At 36.1% G+C, this 19,239-nt stretch overlaps 1 pseudogene; it reads right to left on the minus strand.

Annotated features, from left to right (window-relative positions):
• Positions 1-16,897: 16,897 nt before the first annotated feature.
• On the minus strand, positions 16,898-18,823 carry LOC118845390 (annotated as a pseudogene).
• Between the last annotated feature and the right edge of the window lie 416 nt (positions 18,824-19,239).

Consider the following 19,239-nt stretch of genomic DNA (forward strand, 5'->3'; position numbering starts at 1 on the left):
ACAGCTGTATACCAAAGAGATCACAAAAATCAGAAAATGACTCATATGTACAAAAATATTTATGGCAGCTCTTTTTGTGGTGTCCAGGACCTGGAAATCAAGGGGATGCCCATCAATTGGAGAATGAATGACTGAACAAGTTGTGGTATATGAATGTAATGGAATACTATTGTGCTATCAGAAATGATGAGCAAGGGAACTTTGGGAAAACCTAGAAAGACTTATATGAACTGAAGCTGAATGAATCGAGCAGAACCAGGAGAAACTTTTGCACAGTAACAGCCACACATCAGTGAGAGGACTAATTTTGATAGACTGAGCCTTCTTAGCAATGCAAAGAACTAAAACTTTTTCAAAGGACTCATTATGGAAAATGCTATCCACATCGAGAGAAAGATGTAGGGATTCAAAATGCAGAGTGAAGCCGACTGTTTTCTCTTCTTTTTTTCTTTCTCATGGTTTCTCCTATTTGTTATAACTCTTCTGTGCAACATGACTACTATCTAAATGTGCTTCATAGAAATGTATGTGTAGAGCTCATATCAGATTGCATGCCATCTTGGGGGGGGAGGGGCAGAAAATTTAAAACTTATGGAAGTGAATGTTGAAAATTAAAAGAAAATATATTTTTTGCTCTTTCTTACATGTCCTTCCTCAGTTATTATAGCCACTCTTATATGGCTTTTGTCATTTCTACACTTTTTTGCATCTTTATAGATGTTTTAAAACCATTGTCTTTTCTGAGTTTGTGTATTGTTTCCTTTTCATCACAATAGCTTTTAATGGCCGTGCTATTTTTTGTTTGTGATTATTTTTCCTGGCTTTCACAGCTTGATTTAAAACTCTGTACATTTTTATTGTGCTTCCAATTTTGTGTGACCCATTGACAAACCTTGTCACTTGTTTCTTGATTTTCTCTCTGATTTTTAAAAAGGTAGAACTTGCTTACTCCCTTGCAACTGTTTCCTTTTGGAACTGGACCTATAATTGTTAAGAGGTGATAGAACTATCAAATCATGCTAGTTGTAACCAGCACTAGCAAAGAGGTTGCTTGGAATGTATTTCTGTCAAAGCACTTCATCCTTTTACTGTTCCTGGGTGCTTCTGCATCCCCACAGTCCATAGTCCACCAGATCTTCTGTTTCACTTCCAGCCAGCTCAAAATCTCATGTCTCCAGCTTTCTCTTATTATCTTCTTAAACATAACTGGGATGGGAAAATTTTTTTGACCTTCTATTGACTTACCCCACTTACATATTGTTCAGTGCCATCTTTGGTCATTTTGAAGGAGAGACTGTAGGAGGAAGTTTACCATTAGTGACTTTTTATAGTTTATCACCTTGAGTCCATCCCTCTTGAGCTCCCTGGATGATACAGTTTTCAATGTAGCATGTAACCATTGAAAATGTAGGAATACTTCTTTCTAAAGCTGTTATTTTCTTTTTTTTCCCCTTGTTTACCTTTATGCATAATTTGAGTTCAGTATTTGAAAATTGAATTTTCAGTTGAGCTATAGCCTTTTCATCAGGAAGGTCTGGAATTCCCTTATTTTGTTGAATATCCATCTCCTTGCCTGAAATATTATGCTCAATATTCCTGGATAGTTGATCCGTGGTAGTAGTCCAAGCTCCTTTTCTTTTCAGAATATCATATTCCAATCCCTCAGATCTTTTAATGTAGAAGCTGCAAGGTCCTGTGTGATCCTGACTGTATTTCTGTGACATTTAAATTGTTTCTTTCTGGCTGTTTGCAATATTTTCCCCTTGACCTGATGATTCTGGAATTTGGCTGCCATATTCCTTGGAGTTTTCAAGTTAGTATCTCTTTCAGGGGATGATTGGTGGATTATTTCCATGATTATTTTACCCTCTGGTACTAGGAAATTTGGGAAGTTTTCCTTGGTGATTTCTTGGAAGCTACTATTCAGGCTCTTTTCTTTCATCATGGCTTTCTGGTAGACCAATAATTCTTAGATTCTTTCTCCTGTATCTATTTTCCAGGTTAGTCATTTTTCCAATGACATATTTTATTTTTTCTTCTATTTTTTCATTCCTTAAATTTTGTTTCACTGACACTGGATGCCTCGTGGAGTCATTACCTTCTACTTGCCCAATTCTAATTTTTAACAAATTGTTTTCTTCCCCAATTGAGAAATGGTCAAAGGATATGAACAGGCAGTTTTCAGAGGAAGAAATTAAAGATATCTATAGGCATATGAAAAAAATGCTCTACATCACTACTGATTAGAGAAATGCAAATCAAAATAACTCTTAGATACTACATCTCTCCTGTCAGATTGGCTAAAATGACAAAACTGGAAAATGATAAATGCTGGAGAGGATGTGGGAAAGTTGGAACATTGTTACATTGCTAGTGGAGTTGTAAACTGATCTAGCCATTCTGATGGAGCAATTTGGAACTATGCCCAAAGGGTTATAAAAATGTTCATACCCTTCGACCTAGCAATGCCACTTCTAGGGTTGTCTCCCAAAGAGATCACACAAGTGGGAAAAGGACCCATACGTACAAAAATATTCATAGTGGCTCTTTTTATGGTAGCTAAGAATTGGAAATCAAAGGGATGCCCATCAATTGGGGAATGGCTGAACAAGCTGTGGTATATGAAGGTAATGGAACGCTATTGTGGTATAAGAAATGGGGACAATACAGACTTCATAACAACCTGGAAAAAACCTACACAACATAATGCTGAGTGAGCGGAGCAGAGCCAGGAGAACATTATACACAACCACAGATATATGGATTCTGTGAGGACTAACACTGACAGACTTAGCTCTTCTCAGCAACACAAGGTGCAAAGACAACTCCAAAGGACTCATGATGGAGAATACTATCTACATCCAGAGAAAAAACTATGAAGTATGAATGCACGTTGTGGCACACTTCATGCTTGCCTTCCCTCCCCCACTTTTTTTTCTTTCTTTTGTTTTTGTTTTTGTTTTTTTTCTTTTTTGGTTCTATTTCTTCTTTCTCATGATTCATGGCATTGGTCATAATTCTTCTCCCCAACTTGACCAGTGTGTAAATTAATTCAATGCGAAGTTATATTTGGAATTTATATGGGATTCCATGCCATCTTGGGGAGGGAGGGAGGAGGGATGGAAGAAAATATGGAACTCAAAATTATGTAGAACCAAGTTTTGTAAACTAAAAATAAAAAAAAAATAGTTTTCTTCAGATAGCTTCTGCATCTCTTGTTCCATTTGGCCAATTTTACTTTCCAAGGAGTCATTCTCTCCTGTTAGGTTCTGTAATTTTTATTTTACCTCTCTAATTGGGTTTTTGAAATCCTCCTTGAGCTCTTCCAGGAATGCTTTTTGGGCTTGAGACCAGATCATATTCCCTTTTGAGGTTTCAGATGTGGGTATTGTGTACATGCTGTCCTCTTCTAAATTCATATTTTGGTCTTCTCTGTCCCCATAATATGATTCAATTTTTTTATTTTCTAGTTTGCTTCTTTATGGTGATTGCTTTCTTCCTGGTTTTTAAAGAGTATCTCTGCTTCTGGGGCCCAGGGGGCTCTGTCCCAAGCTTCTTGTTTTGGAAGCTAGGGGGCTAGTTACTGGCTTTGTGTGCTGTGTCCTCTGGTTTTGTCTGATAGAAGCTGTAAAATGCTGCAACTCACCTGGTGCTGAGCTGGAGTTGGCTGGTCTGTAACAAAGTTAAAGGCCCAGCAAATTCTTTCTGAGTCCCCCCAGGGTTACACTGAAGCTAACAGCATGAGGTGTGGAGGAGGGTGGGTCTGGCTGCTGGAAATCTCCTTTGTGCTATATAACACAGGTGGCCTTAGCCATGGTTCTGTGCTGGTGTCTGCCAATCCACCTGGCTGTGCAAAGGCACACCTGAGTTCCTGTTGTTGTTGCTTGCTGGCTACACCACCCTGGGTCTCAGGAAATCCAGCTGGTCTGCTGAGGTGTGGCTTGCTGGGATGCCTCCCTTCCTGCAGTGGCCTCCTGTCACTGCAAGAGGGGCCCATCTCCTTAGCTTCCCAAGCTATAAAATTCTGGTTCCTCTATTGCAGGCTTTTTCCCTAGAGCAGTGTTCTCTGTGTTATTCAAGGTCAGCAAAGGAAGAATGAAAGCTCTTAGAGTTTACTAGGTCATCATGGCTCCTGGAAGTTCAAGAAGTTAAGTTTCAAAGTTTCAGACATTGGGCTGCCACTGCAGCAGTCTCTGAACTTCTCTCTCAACTAGCTCTGACAGACTCCCATCCCGCAATGAGAGGCCTGGGGATTGCCACCAGAGCCACCAGGTTGGTCCTCCTCTGTATGGGTAGGGTCAGGTGTAATTGAACATGCTCTGTGCTCAATCTGCTTGATGCAACAGAGCTCCTCCATCTACTTTCTGGACTCTCCTGGGTTGGAAATCTGCCACACTCTGTTTCCTACTGTATGTTACCTCTCTCAAATTTGTTCAGATTCACTTTATAAGAGGTAACTGAAAGAATTTGTGAGAGAGCTTAGTTATGTCTTTGCTTTCACTCCTCCATCTGGGCTCCCTAAACCTTTTACTTTCATAAAATTATGTACATACATACATACATACATACATACATACATACATATATATGTACACACACACACATATATATATACACGTGTGTGTGTGTGTGTGTGTGTGTGTGTGTGTGTGTGTGTACATCATTATATAATGAAGATAGCAGTTAGTCCTATAATTTTACCTACAGATTCAAGGTTGAAATAGCATAAACACATTTGGGAGGGAGGTCTACACTTGTGATTTAACTGTTGTAGGGAATTCCCATCAAGCTAATTTTTTCTACCAGAGCAAACCAGGAACTATAATATTTAATTCTATTCAACAGACATTTCATAAGAACCTCCTATGTGTGTCAGGCACTCTTCTAGACATTGGGTATATAAAAAAAAATGATACTCCCTGAAACTTAAAATCATGGAGGATTGCCTAAAGCAGGCAACTAATAATTGTCAGAAGTAGAGCTTGAACTTCATGCATTCTTAAATATATTGTATAAGTATAAACATACACATACATATGTATACATGTAATTATGTGTACATAAATAATATATATTCATATGGATATCTATTCTTGACTAGAACAGTGATTAGAAGAGTCACTTTTCCTTCTGGCAATTTTTGACATCTGTCTGAAAATCTTATTGCATTTGAAAAAAATATGTGTGCATACACACATACATATATGTATATGTGCATGTGTGTTTAGACAGAAATATGCATATATATGCATACATACACATACATATAAATGTATATGTATACATACATATACACACATATACACATACATACACACACATACCTATACCTATATCTATATCTATGTATCTACATACACCTATATTTGTATCTATCTATCTATTCACATAAATACATACACATACATACATATTCATAGATAAATACACAAATACACACACACATATGCATATGTATAGACTCTGACCCTCTTTCCTTCTTAGAAAAAGAGAAAAATGGTATAATATTTTGCTAGGGATAGCATAATTGCCTACCAAATTAGTTTTAGAAGACAAAATGGGAAATCTTTTGATGTCATAAGTAGACTCTGAAAGGCTATTGATGTAGTTGCACCCGAAAATCCATTATAGAAAAAACCTATTACTGGTGCCAGGTCATCAAGACACACACACACACACACACACATATATTACTAAGTTGTACACACATTTAGGTAAATACTAAAACTTAAAATAGATTGCAAAAATTAAAATCAGAAAATGTGAAAAAGGAAAAAGTGTGGAATATTAAGCAATGGACAATGAACAATGTGAAATTTCTCCCCAGAAAGATTCTCAGAATTAGCTATATATATATATATATATATATGTAAATACACACACATACACACATGTATATATGTGTATATACATATGTTTATGTGTGTATGTATACATGTATATTTATGAATATGTGACCACATGCATATATGTATCTATGTATATGCACGTGTATATTTGTATGTATATATGTAGATACACATGTACATATATACACATGTATATACATGCACACACATGTATATATAAATATATGTACATTGATATATGTGCACATATACATACGTGTATATACACATACGTATGTGTCCGTGCATATGTGTATATACACACGTAAGCATATATAAACATATGTCTGCATGTATATATGTATACATATGTATAAACACATATGCGTATATGTGTATATATACACATAGACATACATACATATGCATATATACACACATATACATATATATGTATTACTGTAACACTACAAGATACACACACATGTATGTACACACATTTATGTACCTACACATATACATTCATACATATATAGTGTATTACTGTGTTGCTGTGTATATTTAAATACATATATACACTCATGCATGGTTACATACATACACATATATTTGAGTCCATTTTTTTAATCGTTTTCCATCTTTAGCCAAAAGAAAAGTCAAACATCCAAAATATTTCCTGGCCAATCTCAACTTTAAAGTCCAAAAGGAAAAGTGTTCATTGCCCTTTCAACAGGTTTCCTGTAGTTATATATGGTGTGTGTGTGTATACATACACACACAAATATACACATACCCACAGACATATCTATACACACATAAGCATATATATGCATATATGTATGTGTGTATGCATGTATGTGCATGTATACTAGTAGCCAAAACCTATATACTATATACTAGTAAAAAGAATATACATAATAAGCAAATAAATGTTATATATACACATGTATGTGTGTATATGTGTGTATACATACAAATACATATGCGTGTATATGTATACGTATATCTATGTATCTATATCTATATACATCTATATCTAAATATCTATGTCTCTATCTGTTTATTTATTTGCATTTTGCTAGTAGCTATCAGATTATTGGGATGTTTGTGGTATTCCAGGAGAATTAGCACATATGGTGTGAGGGCTTGCTGAAGCCTTTTCAGGGTTGATTATCTCCCTTTGTTGTTTAACTCTCACATGTGGCTCCAGAAAGCAGTAGTATTCACGGCATTCACACTGGGATAGCCTCTCCATAGATGGGCTAAACCAGGTTGAGGATAACTAACACTGCTCAAATTTCTTAATGGGTTGGGAGGGGTATCAACCCTAAGCACTGAAGACTTTCTCCCATGAAATTGCATACAAGAAAGATTTGCTGAGATATCCATGATGGTGGCTAAAGCAGGCTCTGTGGGACTCTTAGAACTTGGTCAGACAATGGATACAAGGCCATTGACTATATCGTGGGCCAATTGTCATTTGTCCTTACTTTTGCCTTGCCACTGGATTTTGATGACTCTGGAAGAGAGATTGAGGATGACAACTTTGTGCCACTTTGCCTCACCTAAATCCCATTCATGGCCAAGTCAAGAGTTCACTCCATGATTTCATTGGTCCTCTTTGAAAACAAAATGAACAGCAACCACCAGATTATTATAGTAAGTGTTCATTTTCCCTTCGTCTTCCCATCTTTATTTCTACTTTGTTTCCTTCTTTATTTTCCTTTTTAAAAAAAATTCCTCTGAGTGATACTTCCATCACCAGGTTGCATTTTCACAGAATTCCTCTGACTCCAGCATTTTGTGCATTTGTTATTTCCTAGCTTTAGTGTAGTAGCAAATATTTTTGTTAATATGTTTTTTGGCTTGGGTTTCTCACCAAAATCCAATTCCAATTAAGGACATATTTTGTCAAACAGTCCCAGATTCACAGAATCATAAAATTTCAGATATTAGGTGAGATTGCAGAGGTCATCTCATCCTGTAACACACTAAGCAATCAATTACTTTACAAGAAACCTTCCAAGTAATTGTACAGTCATTGCTGAAAGACTTCAAATGAAAGAGAATCCTTTCATTCTATTCAATTCAACAAGCATTTTCTGCCATGACAATCTATTTTCTTTATAAAGAGCTTTAATTTTTGAGAATACTTTTTAAGACTACTTTTCTTCCATCAAGTCTAAATTTTCTTCATTGAAATTTCCATTCCTTGATCCAAGGTCTATTCTTTGTGGACAAACAGATCAGGATTTTTCTCTACAACCATTCTGCTAATCCCTGAAGGTAACTATCTTTCCACTTTATAGTCATACTTAAAAATATTGTTTATTTTACTTTGCCAAGTATGAGGTATCACCAGAAAGGAATCTTGTCTACTTTAAAGTATATGTTTGTCTCAGAAGTTATATTTGCATTGTAGGCAATTATCTAATGTTTATTTGAAGAATTAAAGTGTAGATATGCTCAAGTGTTTCACCTGATGATATGGGAAAGGGAAAGCAAAAGGGACTTACATTTATATTGACCCTACCATGTGTCATGAATTACACTAATAACTTTGCTTATATTATCTTTTTTGATCCTCATAATCCTGGGAAGTAGGTGCTGTTGTTATGTCCATTTCATAATTAAGGAAAGTGGGGTAAACAAAATTTAAGTGACTTACATAAAGACATATAGCTAGTAAGTGTCTGAAGCTGGATTTGAATTCACTTCTTCTTGATTTCAGGAGCAGTGTTCTTTCCATTGCACCATCAGGTACCTCTGTATAATCTATTGTAATGTCAAAATTTACCTCTTTGAAACTTCCAAATATTGTTGCTAATTTTGCCATTTGGAGTTAGACAAAGCAAATATAGATCCTCTTCCATATGACTTCCCTTCAAATAATTGATTTCTTCTTTTATTTCTCACTTAATTTTTCCTGTTCACAATTCAATATCTACAATTCATTCACATGACGTTAGTCCTATCCAGATTTCCCACCTCTGTATGCTCTCCAAATTATGGATGTTTTTCTTCCCTCAAGTGAGATAGATTCAGCTGAACAAAACACTTCACAATGTGGTTGGCCCAAAATAAATTACAACAGGAACATTGTATATCTAATCCTGGACACCATACCTCAATTCATGGAGTGTGATATTGAATTTGGTGTCTTGTATTTCACTTTTGACCCTTTTTGAGAATGTAGACCACTAAAGCTTTAAATCATATTGAGATGAATTGTTTTCAGGCCAAGACTTGTATATCTGATATTTGCTAGATTGATTTGTTTAACGTAAATGCAAAATTTTGAATTTATCCCTCATTGTAATCAATTCACTCCAGTGTTTTAACCATTAAACTCTTTTTAAAAAGTTCTTACAATATGATCCATTATGTTAGTTATTATATCTATGTCTTCTATAAACTTAATAAGCATTCCTGTTGTGCATGTTTCTAAATATTTAATGCATACATTGAGAAGCATGATTTTCTGAGGTTCTCCAGTGGAAATCGTTTTACAGTCATTAATAAGACTCTTTGGGTCTGGGATTTTAGTATCTCTAAGTATACATAATTCTAAAGGTTTATTTACCACATTGCTCCATTTCCTAGACATAACATTAGCAACTTTGTCAAATACTTTGCTAGACTCTAGGTGAACTATATGCAAATCATTCACTTGATCAACCAGTATAGTTATGCCATAATATTTCCAATTGAACTGATACATGTTAGAATGCAATTTATATGAATAGACATTTACATAGCAGTTTATGTTTTGCAAATCTGTTGATATATTCTCATTTCATTTGATCATCATGACAACTCTTGAGATACATGCTAAAGCTAACTGGATATATTTATCTATATTTTATAGGTGAGAAAATTGAGTTTTAATGAAACTAAGTGAGTTGCTCATGGTAATACTTCTAGCCAGTATAAAATCAGGATTCAAATGCAGGTCTCTCATGACTGTAAATTTAGAAGTCATTTCATCATATCCGGTTTTCACTAGCAAACCATCAGTCAGGGTATACTTTTATACAATCTAACAAAGTTAATCAACCTAAAGGGAAGTAAAAAGAAAAAATATCATTTAAGTACAAATCCAGTCAAAAAATTGAGATGTCAAATGAGAAAACAGAGTGGAAAGTCAAAATTGCTCCTCTTTTTTCTTCATATATAGGCAAGTCTGAGCAAAAGCTCATGATATAGTCCATAGTTTCTTAAGCCAGAGACTTACACCAAAAGGTCACAGAAGCATCCGATTATTCATGAATAGTCACAGGCCAATTGCTAAAGAAGTGAATTTCTAAGTGGCCAGAGATGAGATGGAACCAAATTAGCAAATATGAGCCATAACTAGAATCAGGGTGCTTCTCAGAACATGGGGGTAGGACTGTGGGAAATATGGACTAGATTTAGCAGAACCATATATTATGGCCAGAATGAGGCTGTGTCAGAGCTGGTTTCAGGTTTAAGTACAGGAATGTATGGTAAATGAGGTTCCTATTCATGAATGTATTTTATGCTAGGGCAGAAGAGAAAGGGCCGTCTTCCTATTCTGCCTGAACAAGCTTCAGCTAATGTGTTCTTCTGCATTTATAGTATAATGAAAGGAAACATACATCTCTAAGTGATGGTGAGCAAAACTCAGGAACTCAACAAGCCAAAAAGTAAACAAAAAGAGTGCCTAAGTAGTAATTTGTGTCCACAATATATAAACACTGACCTACAAGTCAAAGGGGAATCTATATGAAGAAGAGTCAATAAAATGGCTCAAGGTAATGAGCCGAGTGACTCAGTAATGCTTTTCTTCAGTTGAAAGATCTTATGATAGAAACATTTAATGGCTAACTATGTATTATTCCTTTATATATACTTATCTGAAGGTTGCAGAATGTGTGTCTGATACAATGAGCTATATGAAGAATTCTTCCTTCCTGCCTAGCCCTGAGATATTGATGAAATACAGGTATATGAGTTGAGGATGGATTCCCATTCCTATCTTTGTTTACCAGGAAAAATAAAAGCATATACAATAAAATGAGTACATATATACATAAACACACATATACACATACACACATATATAGATATACACACATACATACATATACACATATACGTACACACATACACACACGTGTATGTGTGTGTGTGTATGTATATCACAGATTTTCTTGGGTAGGGAAGGTAGAGTTATAAAGAAAGCTTATTGACCAAGAGGAAAATGGCATTGCCATTGTGTAGGCAAGTATTCTTTAGCCACTTTTATCCCTAGCCATTTTATTCCCTAGCCATTTTTAATGGTTTCTATGACCCTAACAGCTTTCCATTTTGTTTCATCTAAAGTTATGTTTTAGCATAGTCAAGTAAGGATTTTATGTGCTTTTTGTATTTAGTAGAAAACTCAAATGATTCTGAATCAAGGGGAGTTGTAAAAGTGCATGAGAATGTTTAGTTTGCGTGACACAACAAAAACAATCCAACCTTTGAAGTTGAAATCCTGCCTATAATTTACTGCTTGCTCAGTCTTGGACAATTCACTTAATTTCAGTTAATTTCTCTGATACTCAGTTTCCTCATCTGTTAGATGATATACTTGGGCTAGATGAACTTAAAAGTCATCATGTATTCTAGATTTATCATTGTATGAAGCAGTCTAATAGACATTATAGTTTCCTTCATCAAGAGAAGAATAGATGGCACGTCATTTAAGCAGCCTCACATAACTCTGTTGTCCTTTGGAAATATACCAGTCTTTTTATCTTCATTTTTCTGCTTGCATCCTACAAATTTGATCATGAAGTCTGCCTCCTCCAAGAAACCTTTACAAATGACCGCAAAGAACTTGCTTCAATCGAAAAGTTATATAATGTGCATATTCACTATCGTTTTCTTACATTGTACCTTAAACTTGAGAACTGAGATACAGTCTAGTTAATGTTATATAATCTCCATACATGTCTATTGTCTAAGAGCTTTCTAGGTTTTAGTGCTTTTAGATCATCACCAAGTACTGAACAAACCTATCATATATACTACATGAAAGCTGAAGCAAATTAAGTTATTCAAAGTGGTTTCCCATTGTAGATATTGTATAATATTTCTTTCATTTTACAAACAACTTGGCCCTTTCTTAAACCAGTGAACAAAATGAGAGGCCTAGCCTTAGCCACCTTGCTGCAATTTCCCCCAAAACTTCAAAGCTTCTTCATACTGAATCTCCTTCATACGACTCTCTGAAGTCTGTGGGTTTTCTCTAACATGTGATTCTGCCTTTAAAGTCAGTGAAATCACTACTAACAGAAGATACATGCAGAGATGCTGAAGGAGATGAAAATGAGTCTGTCCAACACAACAGTGGTATAAACTGCCCTTCTCCATGAACCCTTTAGCAGGACTGGAGGGAAATAATGAAAGCCCAGATAGGTGTTTTAACATTTTCAAAGGGTATCTTTTATTTCCTTTTCTCCTTCCTTTAAGTTTCACTTTGATGGTAATTGTTAATAAACCCAGGTAACTTTTTTTTTTGGTCAAAGACCTTATTATGTGCCCTACTCCCCTTTAAAAAATTCTTTTCAACACTGTTCCCACTTATATTTTTAAAGAAAAATCCATATTATATATAATATTGTATTTGCCTTTTTAAGAGAGATGTGCACACACAATAATCCAAGTTCACTATCTCCAATGTGGCTGTGGAAGAGACCCATGATTTTCTTTCATTATTGTCTTTGGTTATTCTTTCTCTTTTAGATGACTGAGATACAGATGGGGAGTGGAGGAAGGAAAAGTCATTTTCCTATGACTTGCTTCTGAATTGGAAGGATCTATGTAGAACACAGATCACTAATTGTAACTTTGTAAATTTGATATGTAAAAGCATCCCAAAAATCTTAGCACACTATTAAGCTTTAATATGCATTAATCTCTTAAAACTAGACAAAGACTTAATGGATGCCTTGCATTCTATTCTTGTGAGAAGACTTGGGTTCAAATTCTGGCACATACTGTCTATGTGACTTCCTAAAAAGTCATTTAACCTCTCAGGGCTCCAGAAAATTCTTTAACACTATAAGTTTAATATCAGGTATAGACCTGAATTGGTAGAGGAAATTACCTCAGATGGAAGGGAGGGAGGAAGGATTTATTAAATACCTACTACATACGGATGTCCACGGAAGATTAAAAACTGTAGTGTGAGGGCCACTAAGCCCTTTTGAAAGCTACTTTCCACCTTTGTTGTCCAACTGGTCACTTATCTCTCACCTGTGGCTCCAAGAAATTATAGGATGTGCAGTAGCCACAATGTAGTAAAACATTTCAGCAAATGGGCTAAACTCGGTTGAGGGTACCCAGTGGGACTCAAACTCATTGGTGAGTTTGGGGGTGGTAACCAACCCAAGCATATGAAGACATTCCCTGTCAAAATGGGCATAAGAGAAAAACCTTTTTTTTTCTTTTTAAATTGATTTATTTTGAATGTAAGTACTAAAATATAAAATAAGGGAAAAAAGAAATATATAAACTTAAAAACAAGATGAGAAAAGAAAAAAAAAAGCAAGACATAAGAGAGTGAGAGGATTCCAAGTATGTAGCAATAAATTTCTACTTCAAGAAAGCCTATATAATAAATACTACACAATATGTGGAGAGCTGTCCATCTTTTCTTTCCTTCCTTTTAAATTATCTTTTATTGTCTGCTGTGCACTTTACTTTGTTCTTTTTTCCCCTTTCCTCTTATACACACACACACACACACAGAGACTTATTTACACATATATAGACTTAGATATCTATAATCATACTCATATATAGACATATACATTTATATGCATCAATGTAAGACCCTACTATACTTGTTTGTTTATCCTCCATTTCTTTGGAGGTGGAAAACATCTCACTTCATTAGTCCTTATCTTTACATATTTTTCTAAGACCACCAATTCATCATTTTCTACCCTACCACAATATTTCACTCTTATACTGTCTAGTTACTTTAAACAGTATAAAACAATATTGATTAATATGGTAGACATGTAATTTCCTTATTTTATTCTTTTGATTAAATCTATTTTAGCTTTAACTTAGTCTGAGATCATAATAAATACTCCTGCTTCTTCCCCTAATATGTTCTATTCCTGATCTTTATTTTAAGTTTTCTGTATGTTTTATTTCTTATTCCTCCTGACTCCTTTACTTTACTTCTACCTGCTCCCTTGCTCTTCTATTACTTAACCTACCATCTCCAAAGATCCCTTCCTTATCCTTCCATTAATCTAAATACCCTTCTGTATCCCCTTTATCCTATTCCCTCAACCTCTTCTTTCTTCATAAATTTAAAAGACTTTTATTCCCTTCTAAATGTATATACTGCTCTCTCTTTAACCCTGATCTGATGTATGGTTCCTTCTAAAAATCTTTTCCTTATTCTCTCTCTCTTCCCTATCCCTTTAGCATGTTATTTCTTTCTCAATTTAGAAGACTTTTATGTCCTTCTAGATATATATGAATTATGTATTGCTCTCTCCTTAACCCATTCCAGATGAGACTAGGGTTCCAGAATGACATATCCTCCTCTCCCATGTAATTCTACTGTGTCAGTTCTTCCTCTTGCCCCTTATTTGTATAAGATAATTACTCATTTTTTCCTCTTCTAATGGTTCTTTTTGGAATCCCATCATATTCATGTCTAACAAAATCTTTCTTTCAAACTCCCCAATCACTGATAACAATCTTAGACATGTGTTTTCCACTTCTTCATATAAAAAGTAAATAGTATGTCCTTATTGAGTCACTTGCAACTAGTCTTTGGTGTATACTTCATATTTCTCTAGCACCTTGTATGTAAAATTTTCTATTGAGTTCAGTGTTTTTTGCGATAAAACCTCAAAAGTCTAGCAATTCATTTAATGTCCTTTTTTCATTCGGGATTATGCTTATTTTTTCTGGGTATGATATTTTTGGTGACAACCCCAGTTCTTTTGCTCCTTGATATCAAGATCTGTTGTCTTTTAGGGTTGCTGTTGCTAAGTCTTGTTTGATTCTAATGGTAGCTCCTCCAGATTTGGATTGGTTTTTTTGTGTTTCTTAAATTTTCTCCTTGAGCTGGAGGGTTTAGAATGTGTCTATTTCTACAGGTTTTCTGTGTATGATACCTTTCAGGTGGTAATGGGTGGATTTACTCTATTTCTGCTTTCCCCTTCATTCTAATGCTTCAGGACAATTGTATTTGTTTATTTATTCCTCATGTTATTGTATCATAAATATATTTTTCAGGTATTCCATTATTCTTATATCTTCTCTTCTTGATATATTCCCCAGATCAGTTTTTTTTCTTATGAGATGTTTCATGTTCTCTTCTATTTTTTCATTCTTTATATTTTTGTTTTATTATTCCTTGGTTTCTTATAACTTTACTGCCTTCCCCTTGGCAAATTGATGAGACTCTTTTACCTATTTTTTTTAGCAAAAAGTGTTTATGCAGATTGGGATTAAGTGATCCTTAAATGCTTGGTAGAATTCACTTCCAAATCCATCAGAACCAAGGGATTTTGTTTCTTAAAAGAGTTCATTTATGTTTCAATTTCTTTTTCTAAGATTGGAACATTTAAGTGTTCTATTTCCACTTTGGTTAATCTCAGCAGTTTGTATTTTTGCTAATATTATCATTTCACTCAGATTGTCAGTTATTGTATATGGGCAAAATAACTACTATTAATTACCTTAATTTCATATATGCCAGTGGTGTATTCATATTTTTCATTTTGATAAAAGTAATTAAGCTTCCTTCTGTCTTTTAAAAAAATCAAATTTAACAATGGTTCATCTACTTTATTGTTTTTAAACAGATAAACAGCTTTTAGTTTGGTATTAGTTCATTTTTTAACTTTCAGTTTTGTTAATCTTTTCTTTGATTTCAGGATTTCCATTTGGTGTTCAAGGATTTTTAAGTTGTTCTTTTTCTATTTTTTTAAGTTGCATGTCCAGTTTATTGCTTTGCTGTTTCTCCCTTTTATTAATATATTCATATATATATATATATATATATATATATATATATATATATATATATATATTTGCAGTAAGTATTGCTTTGGCTGCATTTTGGAAGGTAGTCTCATTGTTTCTCTCATTAATGAAATTATTTATGGTTTCTCTGATTTGTTTTTGTCTCACTCATTCTTTCTGAAGAAATTATTTAGTTTCTAAATATTTTTATATATACTTCTATGCTCCTTGACTAAATATAACTAAATATAACTAAATATAACTTTAATTGCTTTATTGTTTAAGAAGGGTGCATTACATATTTCTGCATTTTGTTTTGCATTTTAATGCCCTAGTACATGGTCATTTTTTTTTGAAGAAGCCCTGTACAACTGAATATGTGTGTGTGTGTGTGTGTGTGTGTGTGTGTGTGTGTGTGTGTGTGTGTATTCCAGGTGGGTAAGTGAGCAACTCCTCTGAGAGGGGGCTCAGGTCTTCCTAGTGAGCCCATACAACTAAGCTTCCTTACAATTCTCAAAAATTGAGAATCCTAGCTTTGAAATAGAACACATTGAAACCTAAGTAAAAGGAAAGTTCAAATAACCTACTTTGTAAAATTATTTCTATTCATAAATCCTACTCAGTTGTCCCTGTGTTAGAATTGAAGGGATGGGGGTTGAGGTTAAGGGGTGGAGGTGAAGCATTTTGTGTCTGAACTCTTCTTTCTTCCATGATTCTGCAATATTGCTGTCAGACACAGACTGTGCCCCCTCCAACAAACAATTCATGTTAATGGCTAAGCCTCATCTTGTAGCAGAACTACTGCAAGCTGAAGAATGGGAAAGGATTGTCCAGCTCAGTACTAAGTTGCCATCCAAAAAAATAGGGTCCTGAGCAAGTGTGTGACAGGTACCGTCACTTGGTAGGCTCTTGAAAATCAGTTCCTGGAATAGCCACACCTGTCTTGACTGTTGCTTCTCTCTGGTTTGTTAATAGCTTGGATACTTAGAACAATCTCCTGTGAACTGAGGTATCTCCCCCTCCGAAGAACTTGGGAGTTCAAGATGGTAAGACTGGGTTCCTCAGCTCATTTGGCTGCTCAGCCAGGAGAAGAAGAATGGAGTAGCCATGGATGACAGGATTCATGGATGCACACAGTGTAGGGAGATCGCCATATTTTAATGGTATTATCATCACTGGCACTCAGCAACAGCTTCTGTTTCAGTGGGCTAAAGGCCACAGAATTGACCACATCCTCATGCCAGAGCTTGGCCAAGCAATTGTTGTTGTATCAGTCCAAGACCTAGCTATATTGGTCTTCTGTACCACTGGCAACAAAATGTCTGCTGACAAAATAGGTTATTTGAACTTTCCTTTTATTTAGATTTCAATATGTTCTCTTTCAAAGATAGCATACTCAATTTTTGAAGTTTGTAAGGAAGATTCATTGTATGGGCTCACTAGGAAGACTTGAGCCGCCCTCAGAGGAGTTGCTTACTTATCCACCTGGAAGCTGGTGACAACTATTCATCTGATCAAGGACTCTCTCCTTATAGGCTTTCATTTCATACATTCATTTTCTTTAAGGAAACAGAAGAAGTGCTTATCATCGGCGTACAGCCACAGTGGGCCCTGATGGCTTTTTTCACTTCCTTCATAATCTTAGAGTCAAACACCTGCTAGTCAGGCTCCTCAGCAATAGGTGGCAGTTACATGGGATCTGACACGACTGAGCCACTTGGCTATGAGTGGCTGTTGACATATATTTACCTGTGGTCAGGTGACAGGCCCATTCCAATGATGTGGCCATGGATGTTGATCACATGATACAATAAGTCAAAGAACTCATCTGAATGTTGCTCCTTTCCCAGCACTGGCCCTGTTGTTATCTGGTGAATCAAGATCTCCTTAATGCCTATTTCATGTGGGTAGTAGGAGAGGCTTTCAGTGATGAAGATCAAGTATTTCTTCTTGTAATTGCTCTCTCTGCTGGGCTCTGGGTCTTTGGACTGGCTCTGGGCCAGAAACTCTGAAACATTTCTTTCCATCTCCTGCTCCATGATATCATCTAGGAATTGCTGCAGCCCTTTCTTGGATCCCTACAGGAGCTGGTTCTCAGGTGGGAATAGGACCCAGTCTTCATCTTCCTCATTATCACTCCCCAGGTAAAAAACCTGGCAAGGGAAGGTACTGGCCGGGATCCAGCATACAGTAGGAGGTCAGGGCTGTCTTAGTGACTGCAGCAGCCACCCTCACAGTGTAGATTGTGCTTGCATTAAGGTTCTGAATTTTGAAGAGCTGCTTCACCACATTAATATTCTCTGACTCACCATCCTGAAAGGCATTGATGAGCCAGAGCACAGAGCACAGAGACACAGATGGCTCCAAACTGGTGTTGATTCCCAGAGACCAGGTTGCTTTCATTGAACCAGCACCCAAATACATCATATGGCTTGTTTCACATTCATGAGGGAAGAGCAAAGTTGTCCAGGCTGATGACAGTAGTCTCTCCTGATGAATAATTGTGGGGCCCCAGTAAAACTTCTGGCACAAGGAGTAGTGTTTCTTCCTGGTTGAACTAGAAAAATTCGGTTAGCTCCAGCTGTAAGGTCTCATGTTAGAGCTATGCAGGAGATGGCCAGACCATTGTTCCAGATCTTTACAGTACACTCCTTGGAGCAGGACACAAACACATATTCTGTGTGTGAAAAGCTGAGGTGGAGGACCTGATCAGTGTGTTTTCTCAGGGTCTGTACTTCCACACAGGGGATGGTGACATAGAGCCTCTGAAACTTCTCTTACCAAGAGACAGCAGCTGGATGGTGAGGGACATCTCAGGCCAACTGGTAGTATCTGTAAAACAGCTCCTTCCACTGGAATTCATCTCAAGATGCTGCCTCACACTGGCAGCACACCAACACTATGGTTATCACATCTTCATGGCTCCAGCTCAAGAATATCTGGAAAATAATACTGTCAGGAAGGAAGATGTTGCCCCCATCATCCATTGTGTCATTCTGTCCCCAAGAACTCTGAAATTACATGAACCCCGCGGGAGCTACCTCTCTGAGCCAGAACCGAAGCCGGAGCCCAAACCACGTCGAGAAGGGGCCAGGGCTCAAGAGGCTAGATGAGAGAAGACTGGGGCCCAGCCGCTCTGCCCCTGATCCTCACTTCCACTAGCGCACCAGTCGCTGCTTAGATAGGTATCTATTATGGAAGACCACTGCTCATACTTCTGGCTAAATTCATGGATATTTATTAATAGGCATCAGACACATGCAGCAACACATTACCTAATCCTTCTCTCTTCAGAGAAATTTACTTGCGGCAGGATGAATGGAGATTAATGACTGAAAAACTATGAAAACACGGCTTTATTTGTGTAATTTCTGATCTCGAAGAGGCTCTAGTTCATCGAAAT

This window comes from Trichosurus vulpecula, chromosome 4, assembly GCF_011100635.1.
Source record: "Trichosurus vulpecula isolate mTriVul1 chromosome 4, mTriVul1.pri, whole genome shotgun sequence".
In the NCBI taxonomy this organism is placed as follows: Eukaryota; Metazoa; Chordata; class Mammalia; order Diprotodontia; family Phalangeridae; genus Trichosurus; species Trichosurus vulpecula.